The 18,402-nt window shown below is 39.9% G+C and overlaps 1 protein-coding gene across 9 annotated transcripts in view; it reads right to left on the bottom strand.

The window, feature by feature from the left end:
* Positions 1-18,402, bottom strand: part of RALYL (RALY RNA binding protein like) — an 881,748-nt gene that overhangs the window by 772,461 nt on the left and 90,885 nt on the right. The window contains exon 1 of one of the 9 annotated variants that reach the window (XM_082434028.1): positions 2,607-2,840. The exons of the other annotated variants lie outside the window; for them this stretch is intronic. The gene's annotated coding sequence lies outside the window, so the exon portion shown is untranslated. Of the gene's footprint in view, positions 1-2,606; positions 2,841-18,402 lie in introns of those variants that run through there. 9 annotated transcript variants of the gene reach the window in all.

The raw sequence follows: 18,402 nt of genomic DNA, 5'->3' as shown, positions 1-18,402 counted from the left end.
GCTAAATTACACTTAAATGCTGTATCTTTCACTATAAAAAGAGTTATAGAAGCCAATAGATCATAGTTTGTTTACTTTTTGTTTACAGAAATGCTCAAGAAACAGACTCGGACTTTGTTCTATATTTATTATTTGATACCACCAGAAAAAGAAACTATAAGCATTTTGATAAACACATTGAAAGACGGTCTGTTTTTGGTTTAGATCTGTAAATACTCTTAGCTCATAAGTAAACTGGAAATGTTATTTTGAGTCTCCAGTGTGAATCAAAACAAATATTCTTATGCATATACAAGCTGCAATCAAAAAGTACACTATATTTTTCCAGTAGTGAAAGAACACAGTTGCCAGAATGAAATGTTAAATCAGAAGATTAGGCTTGAAACACTGAAATTAATAACATCTACAAACAAAAAACCTTACCCAAAACTTCTGATCTGGAACCATGACTCCTACAGTCACTGGTATCACGCAAATTTCTATCAACAGAGAAGAGCTGACTTTATTGCCATGAAAATATTCTATGTATGTTACTGATGAAAAAACTATTTTTAAAAATATAGCTTTGAGTTGAGTAAATGATGAGACAAAATTTCCTCTGTCAAGTGTTGTATTATGTTAAGTCTATTCCCAGGCAATTCATTTATAAACATAAATGGATTTTATTTTTAAACTTACAAAAATCTGAATTGATGCAATGAACTTAAAAAAAAAGCAGTCTATACCTCTTAAAATCACTAAGATGGCTAATTTAATGCTGGGTCATAAAGCAATAAACATATGTTGAAAATGAAATTTTCAAACACCAATGCCTAGAAAATGAATAAATTTAGATAGAATTAATGAAGACATGCCCAAACATTTTGGACTAATATTGTAGAGCCATATTTTCTGATCTCAAAATAGTATATAGACAGAACTTTTATTATATATTGATCAATAAGTGGTAAATAAAAGCAAATGTGACTGGATTTTGCTGAGATAACATAAATCAGATATGTATTAAAGAATTTTATTTTAAAATTATTTAAAAATTAATTCAATTCTACCTGAGTAAAATTCAAAAACTATGTAATACATAATAATAATACTAATAACAATAGTAATAAATGAATCTTTGGAAACAATTTATTATAGTTACACAAAAGTTGGTGGTGTTAATCATATTTAACCATAATTAAAGCAGCACAAACAGTTAAATAATCAATATATGGATGACAGAAATTTGCAAGCCCAAAATTATCATCTGCTATATTTCAGAAAGTGTTTATCTCACCTCAAAATTACAAAAAAATAACTAAACAGACAGGAAAAGCATAATCATAACAACAGAATTAATGGCAAATTGATTTACTCTAAGAAAGGCAGGATTGTTTGTTAGGGCCTTTAAGCAATATGGAGAGAAACATCATTCATATAATTTTTAGGTGATTATTTCTATGATCTTGACAAAGGAGCAATGTGATTCCAGAGTTCACATCTTCCTTTTCTGCATGTTACTATTTTCCTGGTTGGCCAATGTAATAAGGTACATACACCTATGGCCACCAACAATGGCCACTAATAACCTGCCTTACCCCTTTTACTCGTTAAGAGGTGTTCCTACCATTAAGAGATGCAGTCAGTTTCTCCTGCCCTTTTATCTGAGCTGGCCTTGTGAGTTGCTCTAATCAACACAATGTGGCTGATAATAAATGTGAGGGGACATCCCTGGACTTTACAGTCAGGCCTGAATAGGACTGGCAGTTTCCACTTCTCTCTTAGAACCCTCAGACCACCACGCCATGAGATACCAATCTAGCCATCTGGGCAGGCCACGTGGAGGAGAACTAAGCTGGGGCTCTGGCTGAAATCCCAGTCCTACCACCAGCTGAATGTAGCTTCGTGACTGATGACATCTAAGACCAGCAGAGGAACAGTCAATACACAGAATCATGAGGAAAAAAAGAATTATTGTATTAAGCCACTAAGTTCTTTTTTATATATAAATTTATTTTATTTATTTATTTGTTTGTTTGTTTATTTATTTATTTTTGGCTGCTTTGGGTCTTCGTTGTTGTGTGCAGGCTTCCTCTAGTTGCAGTGAGTGGGGCTACTCTTCACTGCAGTGTGTGGGCTTCTCATTGCGGTGGCTTCTCTCTTTGCAGAGCACAGGCTCTAGGCACCCAGGCTTCAGCAGTTGTGGCACGTGGGCTCTAGAGCGCAGGCTCAGTAGTTGTGGCGCATGGGCTTAGTTGCTCTGCGGCATGTGGGATCTTCCCAGACCAGGCCTCGAACCCGTGTCCCCTGCATTGGCAGGTGGATTCTTAACCACTGTGTCACCAGGGAAGCCCCAGGCACTAAATTCTAGTGTGGTTTGTTACACAGGGATAGGTAACTGAAATGATTGGTTTACTTCCTCATATGATCTTAACCTTACTGCAGGAAATATCTAACTTTAAGTGCAATCCTTCCTGTACAGCTCTCAGAGTAGGAACACATGTAGAACATAATAAAATAAAATTCATAATAGGTGTTTAATGCAATCCAGAATGACTCCTCTCTATTTCTAGCCTTTCCAGGGAATGTGCTGAAGCCAGATATCGCTGTCAAATCTGGCCACTCACCTGCAATAGCCCGTGCTCCACTCTTGGGGTTCCTGACATGGAATGCAGGGGGTATGCTCACATACTGAGACTTTCACGCAGCCAGACTTTTGAAATATGTGGTATGTTATCACTGTTTCCTCTTAGGCATTGTTTTATATATATGCTTTTCTGTTGTCCTTGCTATTCAGAACAATCAAAAAAAAATACAATAATTAAAACTAGCATGAAAAAGACAGTCAGTGGTTTGATCATTAAAAACATTAACCATGAAAATTAACTTCAGAGGTCCTCGGGAAGATGGCGGAAGAGTAAGACGCGGAGATCACCTTCCTTCCCACAGATACAGTAGAAATACATCTACACGTGGAACTGCTCCAACAGAACACCCACTGAACGCTGGCAGAAAACGTCCGACCTCCAAAAAGGCAAGAAACTCCCCCCGTACTTGGGTAGGGCAAAAGAAAAAAGAAATAACAGAGACAAAAGAATAGGGACGGCACCTGCACTAGTGGGAGGGAGCCGTGAAGGAGGAAAGATTTCCACGCACTAGGAAGCCCCTTCGCGGGCGGAGACTGCGGGTGGCAGAGGGGGGAAGCTTCGGAGCCACGGAGGAGAGCGCAGCCACAGGGGTGCGGAGGGCAAAGCGGAGAGGTTCCCGCACGGAGGCTCGGCGCCGAGCAGCACTCTCCAGCCCGAGAGGCTTGTCTGCTCACCCGCCGGGGCGGGCGGGGCTGGGAGCTGAGGCTCGGGCTTCGGTCGGATCGCAGGGAGAGGACTGGGGTTGGCGGCGTGAACACAGCCTGAAGGCGTTAGTGCACCACAGCTAGCCAAGAGGGAGTCCGGGAAAAAGTCTGCAGCTGCCGAAGAGGCAAGAGACTTTTTCTTCCCCCTTTGTTTCCTGGTGCGCGAGGAGAGGGGATTCAGAGCGCTGCCTAAACGAACTTCAGAGACGGGCGCGAGCCGCAGCTACCAGCGCGGATCCCACAGCAACAGGGGCGCAGAGGGAAAAACGGAGAGATTCCCGCACAGAGGCTCGGCGCCGAGCAGCACTCTCCAGCCCGAGAGGCTTGTCTGCTCCCCCGCCGGGGCGGGCGAGGCTGGGAGCTGAGGCTCGGCTTCGGTCGGATCGCAGGGAGAGGACTGAGGCTGGCAGCGTGAACACAGCCTGAAGGGATTAGCGCACAACAGCGGGCTGGGAGGGAGACCGGGAAAAAGTCTGCAGCTGCCGAAGAGGCAAGAGACTTTTTCTTGCCTCTTTGTTTCGCGGCGCGCAAGGAGAGGGGATTCAGAGCGCCGCCTAAACGAACTCCAGAGAAGGGCGCGAGCCGCGGCGATCACCGCAGACCCCACAGCAACAGGGGCACAGAGGAAAAAAACGGAGAGACTCCCGCACAGAGGCTCGGCGCGGAGCAGCACTCACCAGCCCGAGAGGCTTGTCTGCTCCCCCGCCGGGGCGGGCGGGGCTGGGAGCTGAGGCTCGGGTTTCGGTTTCGGTTGGATCGCAGGGAGAGGACTGGGGCTGGCGGCGTGAACACAGCCTGAAGGGGTTAGCGCACCACAGCTGGCTGGTAGGGAGTCCGGGAAAAAGTCTGCAGCTGCCGAAGAGGCAAGAGACTTTTTCTTGCCTCTTTGTTTCGCGGCGCGCAAGGAGAGGGGATTCAGAGTGCCGCCTAAACGAACTCCAGAGAAAGGCGTGAGCCGCGGCGATCAGCACGGACCCCAGAGACGGGCGTGAGACGCTGGGGCTGCTGCTGCCGCCTCCAAAAAGCCTGTGTGTGAGCACAAGTCACTCTCCACATCGCCCCTCCCGGGAGCCTGTGCAGCCCGCCACTGCCGGGGTCCCGTGATCCGGGGACAAGTTCCCCGGGAGAACGCACTGCCCGCCTCAGGCTGCTGCAACGTCACGCCGGCCTCGGCCGCCGCAGGCTCACCCCGCCTCCTCTGTACACCTCCCTCCCCGCGGCCTGAGTGAGCCAGAGCCCCCGAAGCAGCTGCTCCTTTAACCCCGTCCTGTCTGTGCGGGGAATAGACGCCCTCAGGCGACCTACACGCAGAGGCGGGTCCAAATCCAAAGCTGAACCCCAGGAACTGTGCGAACAGGGAAGATAAGGGGAAATCTCTCCCAGCAACCTTAGAAGCAGCGGATTAAAACTCCACAAACAACTTGATGGGCCTGCAGCTGGTGAATACCTGAATAGACAACGAATCATCCCAAATTCAGGAGGTGGACTTTGGGAGCAGGATATATTAATTTTTCCCCTTTTCCTTTATTTGTGAGTGTATATGTATATGCTTCTGGGTGCGATTTTGTCTGTATAGCTTTGCTTTACAATAGCTTTATTTTACTTCACTATATTATAGCCTCTTTCTTTCTTTCTGTCTTTCTTTCTATTTTTTCTCCCTTTTACTCTGAGCCGTGTGGACGAAAGGCTCTTGGTGCTCCAGCCAGGCATCAGGGCCGTGCCTCTGAGGTGGGAGAGCCAACTTCAGGACACTGGTCCACAAGAGACCTCCCAGCTTCACGTAATACCAAACGGCAAAAATCTCTCAGAGATCTCTATCTCAACATCAAGACCCAGCTTCACTCAACGACCAACAAGCTACAGTGCTGGACACCATATGCCAAACAACTAGCAAGACAGGAACACAGCCCCATCCATTAGCAGAGAGGCTGCCTAAAATCATAATAAGGCCACAGACACCCCAAAATACACCACCAGACGTGGACGTGCCCACCAGAAAGACAAAAGCCAACCTCATCCACCAGAGCTCAGGCACTAGTTCCCTCCACCAGGAAGCCTACACAACCCACTGAACCAACCTTAGCCACTGGGGACAGATACCAAAAACAACAGGAACTACGAACCTGCAGCCTGTGAAAAGGAGACCCCAAACACAGTAAGATAAGCAAAATGAGACGACAGAAAAACACACAGCAGATGAAGGAGCAGGGTCAAAACACACCAGACCTAACAAATGAAGAGGAAATAGGTAGTCTACCTGAAAAAGAATTCAGAATAATGATAGTAAGGATGATCCAAAATCTTGGAAACAGAATAGACAAAATGCAAGAAACATTTAACAAGGACGTAGAAGAACTAAAGAGGAACCAAGCAATGATGAAAACCACAATAAATGAAATTAAAAATACTCTAGATGGGATCAATAGCAGAATAACTGAGGCAGAAGAAAGGATAAGTGACCTGGAAGATAAAATGGTGGAAATAACTACTGCAGAGCAGGATAAAGAAAAAAGAATGAAAAGAACTGAGGACAGTCTCAGAGACCTCTGGGACAACATTAAACGTGCCAACATTCGAATTATAGGGGTCCCAGAAGAAGAAGAGAAAAAGAAAGGGACTGAGAAGATATTTGAAGAGATTATAGTTGAAAACTTCCCTAATATGGGAAAGGAAATAGTTAATCAAGTCCTGGAAGCACAGAGAGTCCCATACAGGATAAACCCAAGGAGAAACACACCAAGACACATATTAATCAAACTGTCAAAAATTAAATATAAGGAAAACATATTAAAGGCAGCAAGGGAAAAAAAACAAATAACCCACAAGGGAATCCCCATAAGGTTAACATCTGATCTTTCAGCAGAAACTCTGCAAGCCACAAGGGAGTGGCAGGATATACTTAAAGTGATGAAGGAGAAAAACCTGCAACCAAGATTACACTACCCAGCAAGGATCTCATTCAGATTCGATGGAGAAATTAAAACCTTTACAGACAAGCAAAAGCTGAGAGAGTTCAGCACCACCAAACCAGCTTTACAACAAATGCTAAAGGAACTTCTCTAGGCAAGAAACACAAGAGAAGGAAAACACCTACAATAACAAACCCAAAACATTTAAGAAAATGGGAATAGGAACATACATATCGATAATTACCTTGAATGTAAATGGATTAAATGCTCCCACCAAAAGACACAGGCTGGCTGAATGGATACAAAAACAAGACCCATATATATGCTGTCTACAAGAGACCCACTTCAGACCTAGAGACACATATAGACTGAAAGTGAGGGGATGGAAAAAGATATTCCATGCAAATGGAAATCAAAAGAAAGCTGGAGTAGCAATTCTCATATCAGACAAAATAGACTTTAAAATAAAGACTATTACAAGAGACAAAGAAGGACACTATATAATGATCAAGGGATCGATCCAAGAGGAAGGTATAACAATTGTAAATATTTATGCACCCAACATAGGAGCACCTCAATACATAAGGCAAATACTAACAGCCATAAAAGGGGAAATCGACAGCAACACAATCATAGTAGGGGACTTTAACACCCCACTCTCACCAATGGACAGATCATCCAAAATGAAAATAAATAAGGAAACACAAGCTTTAAATGATACATTAAACAAGATTGACTTAATTGATATTTATAGGACATTCCATCCAAAAACAACAGAATACACATTTTTCTCAAGTGCTCATGGAACATTCTCCAGGATAGATCATATCTTGGGTCACAAATCAAGCCTTGGTAAATTTAAGAAAATTGAAATCGTATCAAGTATCTTTTCCGACCACAACGCTATGAGACTAGATATCAATTACAGGAAAAGACCTGTAAAAAATACAAACACATGGAGGCTACACAATACATTACTTAATAACGAAGTGATCACTGAAGAAATCAAAGGGGAAATCAAAAAATACCTAGAAACAAATGACAATGGAGATACGACGACCCAAAACCTATGGGACGCAGCAAAAGCAGTGCTAAGAGGGAAGTTTATAGCAATACAAGCCTACCTCAAGAAACAGGAAACATCTCGAATAAACAACCTAACCTTGCACCTAAAGCAATTAGAGAAAGAAGAACAAAAAAACCCCAAAGCCAGCAGAAGGAAAGAAATTATAAAGATCAGGTCAGAAATAAATGAAAAAGAAATGAAGGAAACAATAGCAAAAATCAATGAAACTAAAAGCTGGTTCTTTGAGAAGATAAACAAAATTGATAAACCATTAGCCAGACTCATCAAGAGAAAAAGGGAGAAGACTCAGATCAATAGAATTAGAAATGAAAAAGGAGAAGTAACCACTGACACTGCAGAAATACAAAAGATCATGAGAGATTACTACAAGCAACTCTATGCCAATAAAATGGACAACCTGGAAGAAATGGACAGATTCTTAGAAAGGCACAAACTGCCGAGACTGAACCAGGAAGAAATAGAAAATATGAACAGACCAATCACAAGCACTGAAATTGAAACTGTGATTAAAAACCTTCCAACAAACAAAAGCCCAGGACCAGATGGCTTCACAGGTGAATTCTATCAAACATTTAGAGAAGAGCTAACACCTATCCTTCTCAAACTCTTCCAAAATATTGCAGAGGGAGGAACACTCCCAAACTCATTCTACGAGGCCACCATCACCCTGATACCAAAACCAGACAAAGATGTCACAAAGAAAGAAAACTACAGGCCAATATCACTGATGAACATAGATGCAAAAATCCTCAACAAAATACTAGCAAACAGAATCCAACAGCACATTAAAAGGATCATACACCATGATCAAGTGGGGTTTATCCCAGGAATGCAAGGATTCTTCAATATACGCAAATCAATCAATGTGATACATCATATTAACAAACTGAAGGAGAAAAACCATATGATCATCTCAATAGATGCAGAGAAAGCTTTCGACAAAATTCAACACCCATTTATGATAAAAGCCCTGCAGAAAGTAGGCATAGAGGGAACTTTCCTCAACATAATAAAGGCCATATATGACAAACCCACAGCCAACATTGTCCTCAATGGTGAAAAACTGAAACCATTTCCACTAAGATCAGGAACAAGACAAGGTTGCCCACTCTCACCACTATTATTCAACATAGTTTTGGAAGTGTTAGCCACAGCAATCAGAGAAGACAAAGAAATAAAAGGAATCCAAATCGGAAAAGAAGAAGTAAAGCTGTCACTATTTGCAGATGACATGATACTATACATAGAGAATCCTAAAGATGCTACCAGAAAACTCCTAGAGCTAATCAATGAATTTGGTAAAGTAGCAGGATACAAAATTAATGCACAGAAATCTCTTGCATTTCTATACACTAATGACGAAAAATCTGAAAGTGAAATTAAGAAAACACTCCCATTTACCATTGCAACAAAAAGAATAAAATATCTAGGAATAAACCTACCTAAGGAGACAAAAGACCTGTATGCAGAAAATTATAAGACACTGATGAAAGAAATTAAAGATGATACAAATAGATGGAGAGATATACCATGTTCCTGGATTGGAAGAATCAACATTGTGAAAATGACTCTACTACCCAAAGCAATCTACAGATTCAATGCAATCCCTATCAAACTACCACTGGCATTTTTCACAGAACTAGAACAAAAAATTTCACAATTTGTATGGAAACACAAAAGACCCCGAATAGCCAAAGCAATCTTGAGAACGAAAAATGGAGCTGGGGGAATCAGGCTCCCTGACTTCAGACTATATTACAAAGCTTCAGTAATCAAGACAGTTTGGTACTGGCACAAAAACAGAAATATAGATCAATGGAACAGGATAGAAAGCCCAGAGATAAACCCACACACATATGGGCACCTTATTTTTGATAAAGGAGGCAAGCATATACAGTGGAGAAAAGACAGCCTCTTCAATAAGTGGTGCTGGGAAAATTGGACAGGTACATGTAAAAGTATGAAAATAGAACACTCCCTGACACCATGCACAAAAATAAACTCAAAATGGATTAAAGACCTAAGTGTAAGGGCAGACACTATCAAACTCTTAGAGGAAAACATAGGCAGAACACTCTATGACATACATCACAGCAAGATTCTTTTTGACCCAGCTCCCAGAGAAATGGAAATAAGAACACAAATAAACAAATGGGACCTAATGAAACTTAAAAGCTTTTGCACAGCAAAGGAAACCATAAACAAGACCAAAAGACAACCATCAGAATGGGAGAAAATATTTGCAAATGAAGCAACTGACAAAGGATTAATCTCCAAGATTTACAAGCAGCTCATGCAGCTCAATAACAAAAAAACGAACAACCCAATCCAAAAATGGGCCGAAGACCTAAATAGACATTTCTCCAAAGAAGATATACAGATGGCCTACAGACACATGAAAGAATGCTCAACATCATTAATCATTAGAGAAATGCAAATCAAAACTACAATGAGATATCATCTCACACCGGTCAGAATGGCCATCATCAAAAAATCTAGAAACAATAAATGCTGGAGAGGGTGTGGAGGAAAGGGAACACTCTTGCACTGTTGGTGGGAATGTAAATTGATACAGCCACTATGGAGAACAGTATGGAGGTTCCTTAAAAAACTACAAATAGAACTACCATACGACCCAGCAATCCCACTACTGGGCATATACCCTGAGAAAACCATAGGTCAAAAAGAGTCATGTACCAAAATGTTCATTGCAGCTCTATTTACAATAGCCAGGACATGGAAGCAATCTAAATGTCCATCGACAGATGAATGGATAAAGAAGATGTGGCACATATATACAATGGAATATTACTCAGCCATAAAAAGAAATGAAATGGAGGTATTTGTAATGAGGTAGATGGAGTTAGAGTCTGTCATACAGAGTGAAGTAAGCCAGAAAGAGAAAAACAAATACAGTATGCTAACACATATATACGGAATCTAAGGGGAAAAAAAAAAAAAAAAAAAAAAGGCCATGAAGAACCTAGTGGCATGACGGGAATAAAGACACAGACCTACTAGAGAATGGACTTGAGGATATGGGGAGGGGGTGGGGTGAGATGTGACAGGGTAAGAGAGTGTCATGGACATATATACACTACCAAATGTAAAATAGATAACTAGTGGGAAGCAGCCGCATAGCACAGGGAGATCAGCTCGGTGCTTTGTGACCATCTAGAGGGATGGGATGGGGAGGGTGGGAGGGAGAGAGATGCAAGAGGGAAGAGAAATGGGAACATATTGTATATGTATAACTGATTCACTTTGTTATAAAGCAGAAGCTAACACACCATTGTAAGGCAATTATACTTCAATAAAGATGTTAAAAAAAAAAAAAAAAAAAAAAAAAAAAAAAACATTAACCATGCATAAAAGCATAAACAGGAAAAAAACATATTTCTTAATGAATATCTAAATGAGCATGTACCCCAAATGTCCAAATCAGACCATTTCAGATATTTTTATCTATAAAAGAATGCTAAACTACCACGAGGAAGAGGATATTCTGGTCTCAAATTTCATGCTGATGGAGTATTCCTGTTCAAGTCGCTTAATTTCTTTATGCCTCATTTTACTGAACAATTAGAATGATAATCCCTATCCTTACATACATCACAGGAAATTTGTTCAAATAAATGAGATAATATATATGAAAGTACTTTTGAAGGCTACCCAAGAAGGTAGTTACTGACACATGAGAAAAATGTAAGGCATGGGATATAGGAGTTGGAAGGGAATTTAGAAGTCAGGCTAAGCAACATCTCTTACGCATTATCATTCACCTTGTGCTTAACCTACATTGTAAAGGCAGGTCATTTCATTTTCAGACAGCTTTAATTGTTAGTAATGGATTTAACTAATCTGCATCCTTGTCACTTCTGCCCTTTGACCCTATTTCTTTCCTCCAGAGCAAAGAAGAACATTTCTTTTCTACCCCCGGTTCAATTCAGTACAAAAGCATACTATCAAAAATTGAACTAGGACTTGGGCTACAGATATGAATAACACACAATACTAAGATGAGGTCTGTGCTGTCACGTCCATTGCAGGCTTGTGGAGAGAGGCACATGTGTCAATAAATTAATGTGCTTCAATGTGGTAAGTGCTGAAACAAAAAGTATGGGGCAGGGACACAGGGAACACAAAAGAGGGAATGATCCATCCACCTGGGGCCATCAGGCAGGTTATCATAGAGAAGGTGTCTCTAGAATTGAGTCTTGAAAGGTAATTACGAGAATAGTTAGTGGGGAAATATAAAAAAATGAATTTGTGAAAAAGCATAAATAGTAACAACCATTCAGTCATTTGCAGGTAGTTAATATGCTCCCAATATCACCTGGCTAAAAATTTCTTAAACAGTATTTACATTAACTTCTTGGTACATAATTTACAGATCTACTCCTCACCCAGTCAAACTGGCATCATCTTCTGAATGTGTTACAGATCTGAAGAAGAATAAGGAAGAGAAGGAAAAGAAACAATATACCAAGTTCTAGACACAAATTTTTGAAATACAGAATGTCTTTTATTGATACCATCCAAGACAGCAATTAGTTAGTTTGGGTAGGAAAAGGAAGGGAGGGGAGGGACTTCTCTGGTGGCACAGTGGTTAAGAATCCGCCTGCCAATGCAGGGGACACGGGTTCGAGGCCTGGTCTGGGAAGATCCCACATGCCGCAGAGCAACTAAGCCCGTGCGCCACAACTACTGAGCCCACGTGCCACAACTACTGAAGCCCAGGTGCCTAGAGCCCATGCTCCACAACAAAGAGAAGCCACCACAATGAGAAGCCCACACACCACAACGAAGAGTAGCCCCCGCTAGCCGCTCTCTGCAACTAGAGAAAGCCGGCGCACAGCAACAAAGACCCAACGCAGCCAAAAATAAATTAAATAAATAAATTAAAATTTAAAAAAAAAAAAGGAAGGGAGGGGAGGAGAGGTACAAAGAAACTATCACTTGTGTACAAAAAATATCTAGTCCATCTTCAAACTAAGCCTTTTAAAGCCTGGCTTTGCTATCCTGTCTGTAGTATTTAATATTTCAACCTAAATGTAACATTTCATATTTATTCCTCTAAATTATCATTTTGTTTTCAGACACTGATTCCAGTTAAATGAAAATAGCTGAATCTGACTCAGTGCAGCAGGCGCTCATGCCATTCAGTTCATATCTGAAATCCTGAAAAGCCCACCCACTTTCTATGTGCTAATCTAAATAACTGATTAAAAAAATAAATAGCAGAAGAGAGTAATAAGCAAATCCCACTGCCACAATCCTCCACTTTACTGAAAATCTGATAAACCACACTCTGTGTGTGTGGCTACCTCAGCTCCCATTCTTCCAGCACCAAATAAGCTAATGATTCTCAAATTGATGTTTAAAGTCACTATTTCTCCTCTAAGTTCCAGTACTGTATATCTAGTTATCTTCCAGAATTTTCACACAGATACCCCACAAGGATTCTAAACTCAGTGTTCCAAAATGTCTAGTTATTCCCATGTGTCCTCTAAACCTGCTTTTCCCCTGTTACTATCCAACTTGCTTAAAGACAGCTTTATCCTAATGGTCTCATCGGAAACCATGACTCATTAATTTTTTTTTTCACGAAAGAGCTTGGTCCTTAAAATATAAATTAGTTTAAAATACTCACAAACCCATATGATTAACCAACATTTCATCCCACTTAAAATATTTACCGAGAAAATCAAGTCAATGCAATTTCAGAAAATGTACTTATCCAGTTAGGAAGGCTTATAGAATCAGAGAAAACATGCTTTTGGTATGATGTGACTCTATTGCCTACTGCCCTGGAGTCACTCCCAGTCAGCCAACAACTGACCACAATCCAAGCATGATATAATTTCTGACCTGGTATTAGAAGGCATATGTTAGTATCACCATGATGATGCTGATGCAAATTTATAATACCAAAAGATTTGTCTGCTATGAATTTTAGCATTTTATGGCTGTACTTGGCATTTTGCAGTCCCATTAAATAATTAAGTGGGTCTTCATTTCTTCCAAGTGTCACTGTTCTAAGTATGACCCTTCAACTCCAGGCATAGCCTTTGGTAATTGGAATTTAAGCAGGCAAAAACAATGAAATCCTGCATAAATTTTCCACTATAATTCGAAGATTCAATAATCTGTGACCTAATGCTCCATAAAGTAATTCAGGCTGAAAGTGGGGCTCTACCAACCACCTGAATGTGTTCCAATTACCTTTACTGACCACATTGTTCACAAATATTTTTCAAAGCAAGTTTCTTTATTTTAACAAGAATAAAAATTTTTGTCAAAAAATTAAACTTTTGGGGCTTCCCTGGTGGCGCAGTGGTTGAGAATCTGCCTGCCAATGCAGGGGACACGGGTTCGAGCCCTGGTCTGGGCAGATCCCACATGCCGTGGAGCAACTAGGCCTGTGAGCCACAACTACTGAGCCTGCGCGTCTGGAGCCTGTGCTCCGCAACAAGAGAGGCCACGATAGTGAGAGGCCCGAGCACCGCGATGAAGAGTGGCCCCCACTTGCCACAACTAGAGAAAGCCCTCGCACAGATATGAAGACCCAACACAGCCATAAAATAAAAATAAATAAATAAATAAGCAACTATGGTTAAGAAAAATATATTTAAAAAAACAAAAAAGAAAGAAACCCTGTAGTGAAAGATAGAAAAGGAAGACTGCATTTCTTTCCTTTAAAAAAAAAAAAATTAAACTTTTTAGGGGACTTCTCCGGTGGTCCAGTGGGTAAGATTCCATGCTCCTAATGCTGGGGGCCGGGATTTGATCCCTGGTCGGGGAAATAGCTCCCGCATGCATGCCACAACTAAGAGTCCCCAGGCCGCAACTAAAGATCCTGCCTGCTGCAACTAAGACCCGGCACACCCAAAATTAATTAATTAATTTAATTAAACTTTTTAAAATCTCTACTTCTCAAAAGTTTATATTCAGAATTAAAAACCATTTAATAAACACCTGCTGTGTTCAGACATTTACAACTCATAAGATTCTTATAAAGTAGATAGTATTTGATAGGTACAGAAGAAAATGGGTAAGGTTATGACTCAGGGGACAGAAGCCTGGTTCATTTCCTAGGCTTACATGTTATCTGCTTCGATAAATTACTTGTAGTTGAATTTCCTGTTATGGTATCTACTCCCTAGAGTTGTCTGAGAATTAAGACATTCATGTAAAGCCCTTAGAATAAGAAAAGTAAACTGGGACACACAAAAAGAGGTTAAATCACTTGTTGAAAGTTATATAGTCAAGAAGTAGCACTTCCTTGATTCTGATAACTTTCTGTTACCGGATTCCAGTTCACTTTCTCTACCACGGCTGCATGAAGATTCCATTTTTTTTTTAAGATGTAGACAAGATGGGGACATCAATTAGGGCCAAGATTACTCTAAAGGTTCTCAGAACAGCAAGCACAGCCTTTAGAAGTTGTTTTATGTCAGAGAATATCTTTTAATGTAAGTCACTCCCACTTATTCCACAGGAAACCTTTTGCCTGCTGTTTGATTTAAGAAAACACCCTGACTTAGTGAAAACTGATGTGTAAAAATACAAGTTTCTGCTGGCAAATAAAAAATGCTTTTCAGAAATGGGAAATGTTCTTCTTTGTGGAAGAACATATGTTCAGAGAAAAAAAACCAGCATATACTTTTGTATGTAACTCCACTCAGCTTACACATTTGAGGATATCGTATTAAGGCTCTAAACTAGAACAGAGATGTGGCACCCTGCAACAGCTGACAGATGTCGGCAAACAAGCCAATGCATAGAAACCTTCTCCACCTCAGAGATAATTACACCCTTCACCAGTATTCAGACATACCCTTTGCAGCTCTGGGCTTTGGTGGACCTGTTAATTGTGGCAAATTGCTTCTTTTGCCATGACACTGGGTATTTCATGATATTCAATCCATGTCTTTCAACGTATTTTTAATTGAAACCTTACTCATAATGATAATAATTTTGTTAAGTGGTATCCTTACTTATGTTCCTGTTTACTAATGGGGAAAAAAATCTTTTAATTTAGTCTACAGTGATATTATATGCAAATCTCATTCATTCATCTATTTCCATAAAATTGGTTTTGAAAAATTTAAACAAACTTCCGGAAAGAAAAAAAAAAAAAAAACTCTACATGAGTGAATTTAAGCACATACAGAGTCATTTTGGATGTGCTGTTACAATTTTTATGACTTCATTTTACACAAATATTTTATTGAGTGTCTACTGTTAGGCAACATTTTATGGATAGAAACACAAATAAGGAAAATTTTCTCTATAAAAAAGTTAAACTCTTAAGTCTGGACCTCAAAACCTTCCACACAACAGTCCTAACAGAACTCTCCAGAATAACTGGTACTAACCTCCATCAGTGACCTGGAGCATCAGTTATACCCAGCTTCTTTTGAATTTTCAAATACACCCTGAACTTACATACTCCACATATTTTTTTCTAAAACATAGTTTTTCATATGCTTCTTCCAATACTGTCTAAGTTTAACATACTTTTAACCTTATCTCAAATAATCCTTCCATGATCTCAACCAACCAGAAATAGTCCTTTTCCAGCACTTTTACATCTCTTTTACATGACGTCTCAGGCTTTGAAGTCTAGTAATCTAGGTTTGGCAACTCTTTAGTACTATAAGGGAAATTCTGGAAGGCAGAGTCTGCATCTAAAGCTGTATGTCCTATACATTCTGCTATATTACCTTACACATAAAAGCTATTCATTCAGTACTTTTTGAATTAAGTTTTTAAAATAATTATGATTTTCAGTGTAAGCATGCATCATTTTGTGATACAAAACTGACATACCTTTACTTTTTCATTTCATTTAACATATACGCACTTTAGAATTCCCATAGTACTGATATTCTGGAACTCAGAATATGTTTTCAAAAGCCAAAGGCAATTGGAATCCTCAGGAAGAATACTTAGGCTAGACACAGTTAAAGGAGAAATTACCCATCCCTCCCACCAAGGCAATTGACTTCCCTGATCACAGGGCCTGAAGACCCTACAGACTTTTCTAGATCAGCCAGTTATGGTGACTGTGTTAGTCAGGGTTCGCCAAAGCAATATATATAATGTTACTAGAGGAATTGTTTCACATAATTATGGAGGCCGAGAAATCCCACAATCTGCCACCTGTAAGCTGGAGACCCAAGAAACCTAGTGGTATAATTCAGTCTGAATCCAAAGGCCTGAGAACCAGTGGAGTTGATGGTATAAGTCCCATTTTGAGTTTGAAGATCTAAGAACTAGGAAGCACTGATATCCCAGGGCAGAAGGAGATGCATGTCTGGCTCAAACTGAGAGTGAACTGGCCCTTCCTCTGCCTTTTTGTTCTATTTGTGCCCTCAACAGGTTAAAGGACGCCCACCCACACTGGGGAGAGCTGTCTGCTTTACCAGTTCAAATGCTAATCTGGAAACACTCTCACAGACACACCCAGAAACAATGTTTACCAGGTATCTGGGCATCTCTTAGTCCAGTCAAGCTGACAAAAAATTAACCATCCGAGGGACCAAATTTCACCTTTCCATTCCTTCCATTTGCACTATGCTGTCTGAATCATTTGAGGTCAGGCTAGGCAAGCCTCAGAATTACCTGAGTTGTAAAGATACACATAATTTGAAGAAGTATATTCAATATTATGAATTAATCTTATATCTTTAAAACAAGAAATAATGTATTGCTTTCAAAATATAAACAACAGAAGATAAAATCACCTTGACTACTGTTGATACTAAAACGATAAATAATTTTCAATGGGGGTAAAAGGAACATGGTCCAATGGAAGTAGCAGAACCTCTGGAAAGTTTGGAATTTTATGTTTATTAAAAGATGGCATCAGTTGCAGATAAAGCTACCAACCATTACAGTTTACCCAGAACCATGAAAGTCCTCGGGACATGTGACTTGCAGTGCTAAAACCAGTAAAGTCCTGTGCCAATAGGGATACTTTGGTCACTTTCTTACAAAGGAATTAACAATAATATTTTCATCCATTTAGGGATATTAATTCCCCAAAACTCAACGTGGACTGGGCAATGGTGTGTTGCATCTTGGAATAGGGAGATGGCAGTAGGAAGGGACAGAACCATGAAAAACTGTGAGAGAACTGCTTTTCTGTATCAGTGATGTCAGAGGAAGAAATATTGCTTTAAATGAACTAAGAATAAGTTCTATTTTACCCTAGCCAGAAAATGGGTGAGAGATTACCTAATTCAAAAAACCCATAAAAAACACGCAAAAATATGGCTAGGACATTTATACATGAACAACTTTTCTAATTTAAGATGCAAGGGCACCGTAACAGCACCCAAGGGGTCTCAATGACAGGACACTCAGAATCTACCTCACCCAGTCAATTACTTTGCAAATGCCAGGCAAGGTAACACCTCTTTTCATTCAATGGTAAATAAAGTAACATGGGGATATGCACACATGTTTTTAAGGACAGTGATACTGGTGGTGAGGTAAGTATACATCAAATAAGAGGCACAGACGATTAGGAAAGAAGTTTTATTAAGTGTAGGTAAAATGGCAAAATTGAAATCAGAATTTGAAGCAGAACAACAGGGGCTTATGCAGAAAGCTAAATCTATAATATAAGTGACAAACTTGAGAGGACTTTCCAACACTGTAAGGGAAATAAAGACATATGGAAGGAAGTAAAAAATGAGACACAGATATTTTTAAAGAAAAGACCAGAACACATGGCAAAGAAATAACATTCAAAAATAAAATACTTTAATTTGAAACCTGTTTGAAAACTGAAAGGGATTACTAATTATATTTCAACTTAATTTTTAAAAATTGCTTTATTATTGCAAATATTTTTTTTCTCTTTATTTCTAGGGATAAGGGAGAAAAGTCCAGATTAAAACAAAACAAAAAACAGGTCATGTACATCAGGAGTCATGTTTGCCTCAACTTCTCCTCTTCACCACTAAATTGTAAAAATCACTCAGTGTCTACAGAAACAGTAGCTATCCATGAGCCAGATGTGGCTTATAGTCATTTTTTCCTTCCCTGCTTAAAAACAAATT

Source organism: Balaenoptera physalus (genome assembly GCF_965194825.1).
Source record: "Balaenoptera physalus genome assembly, chromosome: 17".
In the NCBI taxonomy this organism is placed as follows: Eukaryota; Metazoa; Chordata; class Mammalia; order Artiodactyla; family Balaenopteridae; genus Balaenoptera; species Balaenoptera physalus.
This window is presented reverse-complemented; position numbering and strand designations above follow the sequence as displayed.